The following is a 13717-nucleotide window of genomic DNA, read 5'->3' as shown; positions in this document are numbered from 1 at the left end:
GTTGCTGTATGGCTGAGGGGGCAGCCCATTCCCTGTGTTGTTGCGGTGCCAGTGGTACTGCTGATATGTGTCTGTGGGCTGAGTGCCAGAGGTCCCTTGGGCACTGGTGTCTGCTGTGCCACAGGTGCTTTCCCTCTGCCCAAGACACTTCTCATTAGGTGCATTCCTTCTCGGTGTTTCCTCAGACTGCATCGCTGTCCTCACACCAAGGAGGGCTGCCGCCCACTTTGCTTCTTCTAGCCTAATTCCTGCCATGTACACTGGCTCTCAGAGAACCTAGTAGCTGAGCAAGTGGTGGGCCAGCTGCAGGGGACATGTTTTATAGGGCCTGGAGAAAAGGTGGGGCAGTGGTGGCCACTGTGACCTCAGCAAGTCTCTGTGATGGAGAGGCCCACGCTTGGCCAAAGACAGCTGTGTTGGGAGTGGCCTGGAATATGCCCTCATGTGGAAGAAGGAGGAGTGTTGGGGGGTCTGAGGGCCCCTTTTCTGGGGCTGGGTCCCGCGGGGCCATTTGGCTTGCCAGAGAGAAAGGCTGTCCCTCAGCCACAGGGACTGCCCTCCACCTCCTATCCTGTGCCCTGGGTTTAGTTTTAACACTGTTTTTTAGGTAATTAAAATTAATTTAAATAAAAGAACAGAAGCAAGGTGCATCTTCAGCCCTAATTCCCATGTGTGCTTTGTGCTCTGATAATTTCTTCCTCACTTTCTGAAAAATTTCTTCCTCACATCACATCTGAGCTAAATCTTCCTCCATTTGCTCAAAGCCATTATTCCTTGTTCCATCACTACACTCCCCGATGGAGTCCCTCTCCAGCTTTCTTTTAGGCCACTTTTATGGGTTAGGTTAGGTGGCAGAACTGCAGGAGCTTGCAAATTGCAGTCTTACCTACCTTGTTCCACATGTTCCACATGACGTTTTCCAGCTCAGGCTCTAGCCTCTCAACAGTGTAACACAGAATCACAGAATCATTCAGTTTGGAAAAGACCTCCAAGATGGTCCAACCATCCCCCTACCGCCAATATCACCCACACCCACTAAACCATGTCCCTAAGCACCACATCCAGCCTTTCCTTGAACACTCCCAGGGGCAGTATCTATCATGATCCCCAACACCTTTTCTGTAAACATCACTTCCAGCGATCTGACTTCCAGAATCTACTAGTACATGAGATTTCTCCTCTTCAGGTATATTTGCTTTTGTTGAACTGCAGGATGTTCCTGTCAGCTCATTTCTCCAGCCTGCCATACTGAGATTATTCAATTTCCATAGTGATTAAAATTTATTATTGCTCGAGTCACTGCAAAACACATGAATTGCTTAACATGCTTTAAAGCTCTCTCTTAATTACAAGAAGATGTCTTAAATGGGCTTCTAACATTTTACTGTTATTATATAAGATACATGAACATTAAGGCAGGTATCATCAGTCTTAAAGACTTATTTTGAAGAATTAATTTAAGAAGTCTGTAAGAACTTGATCTCCAGAAGTAAAAAATATTTTTGCCTCCAAAAATGCTAATAAGGATGGTTAATTCCTTGCTAGATAAGGCCAGGGCTAGCTTTGTGACTCAAGGTCACACAGGCTATGTACATTTGGAAGCACTGTGACATAATACGAATGTATCTACAGAGCAAAAAAGTTCATACAGTTGATCCATTGTTCACACTACTTGTATTTTGGAGGACTTTCCTTCAGATGAGGTCAAGTCCCACAGAGGCCCACTAGTGGCTGGAGAAAAAATAATGTAATCTCAAAACACATTTATCAGTTTAGATTCATCCATAAGGAACTGTGCTTGTGAAGTGCAGCTGCAACTGCTCTGTAACGTGCACCGAAGTGGAGTCTGTGAGGTTGGAAGGGACCTTAAAGACCACCCAGTTCCAACCCTCCTGCCATGTGCAGGGGCACCTCCCACCCCTTTGAGGTTGCAACCTTTGAGGTTGCTCAAAGCCCCATCCAACCTGGCCTTGAGCACCTCCAGGGATGGGGCATCCACAGCCTCTCTGGGCAGTCTGTGATCTCCAGACTGAACAACCCCAACTCCATCAGCCTGTCTTCATAGGAGAGGTGCTCCAGCCTCTTGATCATCTTTGTGGCCCTCCTCTGGACTCATTCTAATACCTTCATGTCTTTCTTATGCTGGGGGCCCCGGAACTGAACACAGTGCCCCAGGTGGGGTCTCATGAGAACAGAGCAGAGGGGAAGAATCACCTCCATCAACATGCTGGCCATGCTGCTTTTGATGCAGCCCAGGATACAGTTGGGCTTCCGTGCTGCAAGCACACATTGATGGCTCATGTTGAGTTTTTCTTCAAGAAACATCTTCAGTCTCAGTTTTGACATAGTCATGTCACCTCTTTTCCTTTTCTCCTCACATGATCATGCACTTAAAAAAGGTCATCTCTTTAAAACGCTGGGCTTGCTCCAACCTTTTAAAACATATTTGCTTCTGCTACCACCTTTCTGTATGATAGCCTAGTGGACAGAGCAGCTACTTGGGATGCAAATACTATAGTCTCCTCTCTTTCTCAGGGGTTTCAAACCCTCTTCATAAGTATTAAAGTACTGTAATATCATGCAGCAACTAAGAAAGGGCAGTTAAGAATTGCAGCATTAGACTTAATAGTTTTTCCCAATTAGCCTTGTTCTGCATGAAACTAAGGAAGAGGAGAAGCAAAGAACAGACACAGGTGGATACATGTGGGTACCTAAAGCAGTGACATGGTCCCTGAGATCTCAGCTGTATTTCCAAGCATCCTCAGGGGAATATTTTGAAGTTGCTTGCATGTGTGTAAAGGGAAGAAATGGTCTCATACAGCAGCAGAGAATGGAAAAGTAATAAAAAAATTAAATTAGATAAAATTAGTTTAAATAATGAGAAAGAATATAGAGGAGATGATCTCAGAGGCAGGTGCCCTTTTGAGAAAGTAGCTTTATTAGATTTTGATTTAATTTATTAAAGCTAGGTTGACAGTGTCCTTTTTTTAATACTGTGTGGAACATTAGCTTCTACTCCTGTTGGTGGACAATGACAAAAAGCAGGGCATCTAGCTCTGAGTGTGGTGTGAGGGAGGACCTTCAAGTTTTGTTCTGTTTTTCATCTTCTCTCCACATTTCGGCCCCATTTGACAGCTGATGCCTGCTAAATGGTCTTACTGCAGAAAAGCCCTAAAGCCTTCAAATTTTACAGTACCTCATGGCAGCTAACTTGAAAATAACCTCAACAACACAATGAAGATGTAGATTTGGTGCCTAAATGGTCAAAAAAGCAATTAAGAAATTACTTTTTTTTTGGTAGGTATTTTAGTTAGAAGTTTACAAGTGCTTCCAGTTGGTTTATATGTCTTTTAGTTTCCTGTCTTCTTCAGTGGAAACTGAGAGACAACCTAAAGTTTATTCTATGCTAAAACCATGGATAATCTAAATGTTCTTTTTATCAAACCATATTTCTTGTTCTTTTTTAACTTAATTTATTTACAAGGTATGTTATAACAAGGAAGAAGTAGGGCCCCGTATTCCTAAACCTGATCGTTCAGAAGTGGGTATATTTAGAGATAGCAATACACCTGCACTAAATCCAAGCACTTCTTGCTGGCAAGATACACTGCATTAGGGGCTCTGCCCTGTTTCTCTCCTTTCTTTTTTTTTTTTTTTTTTTTTTTTTTTTAACTTTCTCATCACTTCTAATACCATTTTATTCTTTGTAATGACTGGTGTATGAAGATGCATGTTAATGAAACTAGCAACTGTCAAAGTTAGATTTCCCTGTATGGATCTCTGCATTTCTCAGTGAGCCCACGTGAATTTGTGAATGTTGTAAAAAGAGGTTATCATAAACTAGCACTGGAAACTACTGAATCAGCCTATGTTGTCTGCTCATCTTTCTCTAGGTAAGTCCAAAATATTCCAGGGGCAGCCAAACCTTGGACCTCTAGATATCTACACAAGACTTCTACTTCCTACGGACTCATTCTCAGCACATCCTGCACTCCCTTTAAATGCAGCAGACAGAGGATGGAAAATGCTCCCTCCTATCCAGATTCAGGTATTCCTGGGATGGCATTCAGAATATATTCAAAAAATAGTGGATCTTAAGTTTATTGAAGAGTGTAACTGTTTTGTTTTGTTTTGTTTTGTTTTGTTTTTTTTCTTTGTCTAATTTTCCACAGTTGTATTTTCTTCCTTGCCAGCTATCACCAGAGTTGGACTCTCATTAAAACTCCATTGAAACCTAATACATATTAGAAGCAGGATTAATTAATATCATCACTAATCTATTCACTCTTCAATGATTTCTGCAAACCTTCACTTCATATCATCCTGTGTGAAAATGAACCTCAACTGAAGAACTGCTAGCAGAATTTCTTCATCTTCTATAACGTTTGAACATATATTAATTTTGATGAAGCTGATTTATAGGACTCTTGATCTTGCTGCTCTACGTGATTTCAGATGCATAAATGGGGTTAAAAAATAGCTTTAATCTTTTTTTTTTTTTTTTTAATGCTTTGTTTTTTTTTTTTCCTCTCTTTAAAGAAAACTAGCTAAACACTACCCTGGAGCAGTCTGTCACTCTATCTTTCATTTATTTATTTATTTATTTATTTAAAAAATAGCATCAGAACAGCTCAAATGTCTCTAAAGAAGATGATTATATTATTCTAAGCTATACACTGCTCTCATTTGTATTTCTAGTAATGGACAGCAACTTCAGTGATTTGACAGTTAACTTCAGATCGTCAAGGGTGCAGATGGGAAGAAAAACTGGGCTTTGTTTTTGAAAGGCACTTTTATTTTAATACACCTCTTTGTACTTTGTTCTACAATTCCATGACACAAACCACAGATTAGTCATTTAGTGCAATATAAATGCAAGATCTAAGATGTGCAGTGGATACATTGTCAGTCTCTCTTGTAATTTATTATTTACAACATGTTCTCATCCATCTGCAGCTGAAAAGTAGATCACTTTGTATTTTAATTTATTAAATAGTAGATTGTTACCTGTAAGGCCCATGCTCCAAGTACAAAGTAAAGCCTTTAATTGAAATATGTTCAGTGATCTCTGTGCAGTTGAAGTGCCTTGTCATAATTTAAAATGTTATTCTAGCTGGAAAGGTGGTGAATTAGCCAAATCAGACCTGAAATTAACCGTTTGGGTTTTTGGAACTAATATGAAAAAAATCATGAAAAGCTTGGAGTGAATATTATTCCTTTTGGGAAGGAAAAAAAAAAAAAAAAGGAAAAAAAACAATTTAGAGAGGTATTCTACAGTAGCAGTTTGTTCAGCACAATCATCAGTTAGACATTGACATGAAAAGAAAGAAAAAAAAAAAAAGAAAAAGAAAGAAGTTACGTGTGTAATTTAGAACCTTTATCCTAAGGCAAGAATTTGTATATTTTGCCTTGGCTGTCTTGACTGGAATTGTTAACTCTTTATTGATATAACAAAAAGGAATCAATTTCAGATCTTAATTTTTCCAAATGCATTGGAAGGGAAGGGAAGGGAAGGGAAGGGAAGGGAAGGGAAGGGAAGGGAAGGGAAGGGAAGGGAAGGGAAGGGAAGGGAAGGGAAGGGAAGGGAAGGGAAGGGAAGGGAAGGGAAGGGAAGGGAAGGGAAGGGAAGGGAAGGGAAGGGAAGGGAAGGGAAAGGAAGGGAAGGGAAGGGAAGGGAAGGGAAGGGAAGGGAAGGGAAGGGAAGGGAAGGGAAAGAAGAGAAAAGAGAGGAGAAGAGAAGAGAAGAGAAGAGAAGAGAAGAGAAGAGAAGAGAAGAGAAGAGAAGAGAAGCGAAGAGAAGCGAAGAGAAGCGAAGAGAAGCGAAGAGAAGCGAAGCGAAGAGAAGAGAAGAGAAGAGAAGAGAAGAGAAGAGAAGAGAAGAGAAGAGAAGAGAAGAGAAGAGAAGAGAAGAGAAGAGAAGAGAAGAGAAGAGAAGAGAGAAAAGAAAAGAAAAGAAAAGAAAAGAAAAGAAAAGAAAAGAAAAGAAAAGAAAAGAAAAGAAAAGAAAAGAAAAGAAAAGAAAAGAAAAAAGAAAAGAAAAGAAAAGAAAAGAAAAGAAAAGAAAAGAAAAGAAAAGAAAAGAAAAGAAAAGAAAAGAAAAGAAAAGAAAAGAAAAGAAAAGAAAAGAAAAGAAAAAAGAAAAGAAAAGAAAAGAAAAGAAAAGAAAAGAAAAGAAAAGAAAAGAAAAGAAAAGAAAAGAAAAGAAAAGAAAAGAAAAGAAAAGAAAAGAAAAGAAAAGAAAAGAAAAGAAAAGAAAAGAAAAAAGAAAAAAATATTTTTGTTTCTCTTGATCACTGCTACTGTGAAAATGATTAGTGATAGCAAAATCTGGCATGTGGAGAGTTCTCACTGAAAAAAAAGACACGACACACGAAACAGCACTGTTTCTGCTTACTAAGCTCTTTAATTCCTTTAACTGCATTTTGTCTTATTTACCTGCACTATTCACGAATTGTTCTTTTATCGCATCTGACATATGTATAGTATACAGCAGAGAAAAGCTTCTGTCAGTGATCTTATCATTATGATCATAGGTATTGCTTTCAATGGGAAATGTTTAAATATTTTTAATGCTTGGGCTGTAGCCCCGACCCATAGACATGAAAAAAGTGGAGAAAAGTAGTGTCAATAACTTCTTCCAGCAAGCAATTCAGAGGATGGCTCTTTTGCCTTTTGTCCTAACACTTCTGAAAATGTGCTCATAAAAATGCCTTATTGTTCATTATGCTGATGCCAGGAAGGACAGTGTTAGACACTGTGCTGGGAGAAGGAAAAAAAAAGAAAAAAATATATATTTTATATACATATAGTAAATAAATATATATATAATATATATATATATTTTTTTTTTCTTACAATGACAAGTTTTACAGAGCATTCACAATTTGTATGTCTCTCTCTCCTGAAAGAGGGAGCTTCACTAGCTTTCCAGTTCTGCATTTGTAGGTGTGCCATGTTGCTGAAAGGATCAGTCTTTTCTGTGACCAGAGAAACAAAAGGCAAGACTCCTTAGCCCCTTTAACAGTCATGCTTAGTACCATGCTTTCCTTTGCCCATTGAGTTTTTGGCCTTCTGGCTGTGCAGTTCTTCCATCACTCACATCTGGAGCAACAATGCTGTGGTGACCACGTCCCTTTTAAGTTCATATTGAGAAGTATAGCCACATTAGTGTGGTTCTTCACCAAGCTACTTAAACATGCTTCTCACTTGTACCTAACTTGGGAAAATCTACACGAATGTCTCTGCAGTGTTCGAGAAAAGCAAAAGAAGGACCAGAAATCTGCCACAGCTCTCTCTGGAGCTTGACATATTTGTGGACATGTCAGAAGGAGAAAACCTGAATCTAGTGCAGGGCCCTAAGACAGATCAAGTGCCTGCCCTACATATGTTTTGGTACACTGGACTTAATGGCAACAGCTAGTGGTTGAGTGATAGTCTGTCACTATCTATGTAATCTAGTGATTATATAGTGAAAGATAATCACTCTCTTTAGATTGAAGAGTCTCTCCTCTGGAGCTACAACTGCAGCCACTGGCTAATTTAGCAGGTGGGCTGGATTCAGTCCTCTGAATAATCAGCGGAAAAATAAAGAAGGTACTCAGGTAGGACAAAATGGATTTTCCCTCTTGTCTCCCGTGGCAGAGTGATTCAGTGAGATCAGTTCCTATGTCAGGCAACTAAACAGATGAGCTGACTTGTATCTTCAGCTATTTCTTGGGTACTCATTTGAAGGGTACTCTTTATCTTATCATAGGTTGATGGCTGAGTTGAATGCACTCCCTATTGAGTCGGGACTCAAAAATAATATAAAAATTCAAAACCATTTGAATGGTTTGGAATCTCTTCCTTTAGAGGACTCTGATTTCCTCCTGTGGATGATGGATTCTTGTTTCAGGGAACATGTGTGTTAATATGAAAACTCTGCAGATAAAAACACTTCATGAAGAAAGTCCTCTGTGTCCAGCAGGTACATATCTGCAAATTCCCCTACTCTGCTTTGGTGGCAAACAGATTTCTTCTCTTCTTTGGTGATCTGTCCTAATGCTGACAGTGCTGCACATTTCACTGCTATCTGTTTAAACAGCTTGGCAGCCCACTGCACCACCTTTTTTTGCCCACCACTTTAATTGGTGCAGCTGCTGCCTTAGGGTGCTCTGCTAAATGGCACCAAGACAAATATAAACAGTCTGCAAACATGTGTTCAGTCTTGTCACCACTGTACTTCTCTTTATCTTGTCAGGAACCGAGTCTGCTTTCTGTATCAATTACACTCTCATTTAGATCAACATATATTTTATGCTTTCTTGTTGGATCATAGCACAAAGTATAAGGTATCATGTTTTATTTATGCTTTCATCAGCGTTTGCTTTTTTTTTTTTTTTTTTTTTTTTTTTTTTTTTTTTATTCCAGGGATCTTTCAGATACTTTGCTCCTCCTATTGCTCAGGCAATAAAACACTACAGTATCTTCTTTAGCTAATAGTTTGATATCTTCACATCTTTCAAATACAATAAATATAAAACTGAGACACAAATGTAAAAGCTTTTCAGAAGCTCCGCTGAAGCAGAATTATTTTATTCCACTTAAACCACTTGGAGCATTTTGCTGTCCTTCCCTGACACCATTTTTAATTTAGCCACAGAGCTGTAACACAAATATTTTGCCGTTTAAGAACTATAAAAGTTTCACTAGTTGGTCTTCATAGCAATTATGCATATCTGAAATTAAATCAGGCAACTACAGACACCAAACCATTGTGTCACCTAAACAACTTAGACTAAGCTATTTTTAAATGCTTCCTCTGTCCTAAAATCTGCAATATTTGCTTAGATTCACAGTTAATTGCTCCTCTAATGCCACTGCCCTTAAGTCCTTGAGACCTTTCTTTCAGTGTATCTTTTTAACTGCAAGAGCCTTGCTCCTTCGATGTTTTTATATTTCTGAAATTACTACCCTTTACCCTGTAGTACATGGTCTTGCACTTTATGAAACTTCTATTATTGAAGGGAAAGAAAAGAGGCACAATCTGCATTTGAAATCAGTGCTGGGACCAGGTTTGTTTAAAAATGAATCCCTTCTGCTCTAGTACCCATGGCTGTATTTTGTTTGTAGTATAACAACAATCTCACATTTGCTACAGATCATGGTCTCTGCAGTGACTGACTTGCGCACCCACAGAGGACATCACTGCAGTTTTAGCCTCTCAATTCAGTAAGGGATGTTCCCAGTCCCCTGGCATAACCACAGTGCTTTACAGCTACATGTCACCATGGATTAGCCAGGGCTCTGCTCCCCAAAGTATAGTGAGTTGAGCCACACTTTGTGCTGAAGCTGCCTGGAGCCAGCACTAGCGGCTGCTTCAGGCACAAAAGCTCAATCTGTAAATCTCTCACCTGTCACGCTATTCTCTAACCCCTGCCAAGTGCCTTAAAAGTGGTCACTGTCATCTGATTGCCCCAGGTTAGACAGAGATGAGTATGGCTGTAACAGCCTGCTCAGGTATGCTTGCCACAAGGGTGATTGAAGGAACTTTAATAGGCTTTCTGAAGACAAATCCCACATGGAAACCTACACAGGATCCTCCTGCATCATATGTCATCCCCTTTGCTGGACTCTGTGCTCTGCCAGATGATCTTCATTTAGCTTTTCCCCTGGAAAAGGCTGAGAAGGTACATACCCTGATGGACTGATAAGTGTTTATGTTCATTGGACCTCACTTTTGTCAGGGGAGTTGTTCACAGCTAAGACATACAGGAGCATTTCTGTGCTTCTGTGAACTTCTCTCATGTTGAATAATGAATTAAATGTTGTCTAGCATGTGACAACATCCGAACCACCCCAATCTGGGTGTTTCCTCCAAGCTAAGTTTCTTATTGTTTCTTGAAAACACTGATTTAGGCCAGGCGCAGTCTTTGATTGAGTTTTACAGGGCCCAGTATGCCAAGGTCTTGATACATGACTAACGCACTTTGGCATTACTAGAGTAATAATAACAAATTGTTCAGTAAAGCAATCTTGGCACCTCCCTGTAAAGCATTTCATTGTAATTCCAGTCCAAAACAGGGTAACAGATTAGAGTTTTTTTTGAGTGTCAGACTACGTTATGTAGCACTCAGTCCACATCATGCTCACATCCCACCCACAACCCCGTTACTCTCTCACAAAATCTTACTATGCTGTATGGAGACAGTAGGATTCCTCCCACAATTACTCCTCCCGAATATCAGGACCTGTTTAGGCCCCTGCTGAGCAGGCAGTGCAATGGCCCTTTTCCCCCCATTCAGTTAGCTCCTTTCCCACGTATGCAATGCCATCACGAGTACCAGGCTGGTCAGAGAAAAACAGATAATAAAGGGCACCACTCATGTATAAGAAAACATCCACTTATGTTAGCAACCTAAAACAATCCCAGTATCTCAAAGTATGTTCACCTTCACCCATGCAGCTCAGCGAGGCACCACCAGCACAGGGCACCATTGCAGCACCAGTTTAGAGCACCACTCACAAGAGTTCCTTCAGGAATTCTCTGCAGTTCTTCCATCATGTTGGAACAACAGGTAAATCCTGATGTTTGGTAACCTCTTTTTGTACATATGTAATGCTTGTAAGATACAGTCTATTCCCTGTTGTCTCCCTTTCTTTCTCAGATAAGAGCTGTCACCCTTACTGTCCTAAAGAATGTGGCACTGGGCTGGAACTGGTGAATGAACATGTTCTAATTTGTAAGATCATCCAGTATTCAAGCTCACTCCTTTCATTCTGCCAATGTGTGTGCCCATATTGTAGGAGAATGACAACCCTTTCTTTTTCCCTTTACAACTAGGAGCAAAGCAGAAATTTCCAAAAAGACTGTATCCCTTTATCTCCACTGATCTTAATACTTGGGCAGTTCTTTCTGATTTTCAATCATTAAATAGTCCAAGAGTCTACCTTGGACTACCTTGGAAGTATGGCGAAGAGTTCAGCCTTATACTCCCCTAGACTCTACTCCCAGCACAGAAGAAAAAGAGATGCAGAGCATTTTAGAATCAGCTGTACCCAAAGGTGGTAATAGCCTAGAATTGTAAACTTTTAGTTAAGCTTGTGGATAAAACACCTCAGATGAGGTATCTGTATACATGGAAACCTGTGAGCTGAGTACCTAAGCTCCATTGTAATCAACAGAGATTTAGGAGCTCTGTACAGTTGGCTTATGCATGGATAACCATCACTGGTCCTTTGAGATGCTCTAGGATGTACTGTGTGGCCTCCACCTGCAGGTCCAGAAAGCCCTAAGTCACCTGTAGATACAGCATCATATCTGCCATGCCTGATATTGTAAGATATCTTAGGAAGAGTCGAACACCACTTGATGTCTAAGTTTCAGCAGAAAAATCAAGTTTCTAGATCTCCATGGGCTATAATAGAGTAAAAGCATCTAACTCACAGACATCTAGATGCCTTGTTCTACAGGCTCAATTTCATTGAATGATAGCTATGGTCCTAGAATTTTCTAGACAATATGAAAATAACATAAGCTGTATAATTTTGAAGACCAAGGAGTTTGCAGCATTTTTTTTTTCCCTAACTTACTCTTGGAATCAATGTATACAGAAACTTTGGGTTGAGGGGGTTATTCTTCAGCCTTAACATATAAGCTGTGCATATGGTAGGTTTGCCTTGACATCCTGGGAAAACTGTCTCTCTTCTCAAAGAGAGTCTTCTTTTCTCTCATCCAGAAGACAGGGAGTCTTGGTGGTATGCTGTAAAATCAAGGGGCCTTTCATTTTGTTATGTTTTTCTTCTCTCCTCAACCTGCAATAGTATATCAAACAGAGGTTTTCTCTGTACAGCCTGAGTGCTCAGAATATTTCACTACTGCTTTCTCCATTTCGCCCAGAAGGGAACCTGAAATCCACGGAAAAAGATCTGACTGAATACGTCATATTGATTTTCACTTCTCTTGACTTGTAGATGACATTTTCTTCCACGGGTCTGCACATCTTTTATGCATATATCTCTTTTCATGTAAAGTCCCGTATTCTGTGGTCCTTGAGGCAGATCAGAACCCTTGAGGGAATGTTTTTGTCCAGTTTCCTTTTTTTTTTTTTTTTTTGATTGCTTGCCCATTGTATGCAGTAAAGTATGAAATTTATTTTTGCACATGAATCTTCCTTCTGTGATAAAATGCTTACACCCAGTTCAGTGCCAGTTAATGATAGGCCATTTATAAATTAATTAAGTGTTGAAAAGGATAATTTATACTTAGACTAAACAGGTTTGAGTAAATGTTTTAGACTTTTCAAGGTTCTTATACATATTTCAGCTAAGAATAAAAGGCTTCCTCTGTTTTCATCACATCAGGTCAACTCTTCTTTCAAAAGGCTAATCGTTCCATGACTTAGACTTTGCATAAAAAGGAATTCTGAACAAATCACATTCTTGCTCAGGTATTTCCCCACAGACTTGCCCTGTTTTGGGGACCTCCTCAAAGGCATTAAGTTATTGGATTCACAAGGTGAATGAGGTACAGAGCTCCTGCTTCTACCCTAACTCCAGTAACCCTTAAATAACGTATCACCTCCAGAATGAGAACCCTTTGTCTCTGCCGTCACAGATCCTGATACCTGAATGATGGTGAGATGCTAAATAGAAGTTTTACTTTCATTTAGAAATAGAGAGTTACATGCTAGCCTGGAGGAGGTACATAAACCAATTACTGGGGTGGAAAGCTTGTCAATGACTTATTGTTTTTCACAGATCACAGACTGTTCCAGCTATATAATGTTGGCTCTGGTGGTCAACAAAAGATAGACAGGGATCTCTGATATTTTTGGGAAGACTCTAGATCAATTTTATGTTTGCAGGGAGCAGTGACATATGAGCTACCATGAATAGCACTAGGGCTGCTACGAACTCCCAGCCAGCTGGTGGCAAGGTGGCCGAGCCAGATCATCTTCCCAGCAGCCTGTGTAACTCCGGCACGCTGCTGTCATTAATGTTGTTCATTAGTTCAACAGGCAGTGTGGCCATGGGGAAGGGGAAAGGGACTGAGACGCTTCTTAGCATAATCTTCTTCTTTGACTATTGCTTCACTTTCTTTTTACCTTTTCCTAAATTTTATCCATCGAATTTTGCTTATTTTATTTCTTGCAAACTTGGGTGCCTACAAGCAGATACCTCCCTGTACATATAATGCTCTGCAGTCTCCATGGGTCACTTCTCACAATATGACCCTTCATTTCTGTGCGTTATCCTTCATCTCCATATGACAGGGTAATGCCATTTAAATATTATGTAGATAGGGATCTCAAAACCAAGCAATTCATCTACTTGCATAAATCCATAAACTCACTGAAATGATAGCTATTGGAAATTTTCAGTACCTGTCACTTCTCTTGATGTTAACAGTCAGAGTTCACAAATATTGGTAGCCAGCGAGCCAGACGTCTTCATGGGGGAGGAAAAGCCCATAGAGAACCCCCTGAGTTTTTACACACTTTAGTCTTACTCTTCCTGGAGCAATGGCAGCTTCCATGGCCTCAGAAGAAAACACCAAAGTCTGACCGTGTCTGAATGAATGTAAATACAAACAGAAATGTCAGAGGTGAAAACAGCGTCCTGGGATTTCTGTTTTTGTCTGAGAAAAAGTAAATGGTCAACGAAAGGGCCTTTGTCCAAAGAGGTAGAAATGATCAAGAAGGAGGATACAGATGACTTTGGCAAGAGGAGAAGAGCA

The sequence above is a fragment of the Aythya ferina genome (assembly GCF_964211825.1).
Source record: "Aythya ferina genome assembly, chromosome: 1".
NCBI lineage: Eukaryota > Metazoa > Chordata > Aves > Anseriformes > Anatidae > Aythya > Aythya ferina.
The sequence above is the reverse complement of the archived record's forward strand: the minus strand, read 5'-3'. Positions refer to the sequence as shown.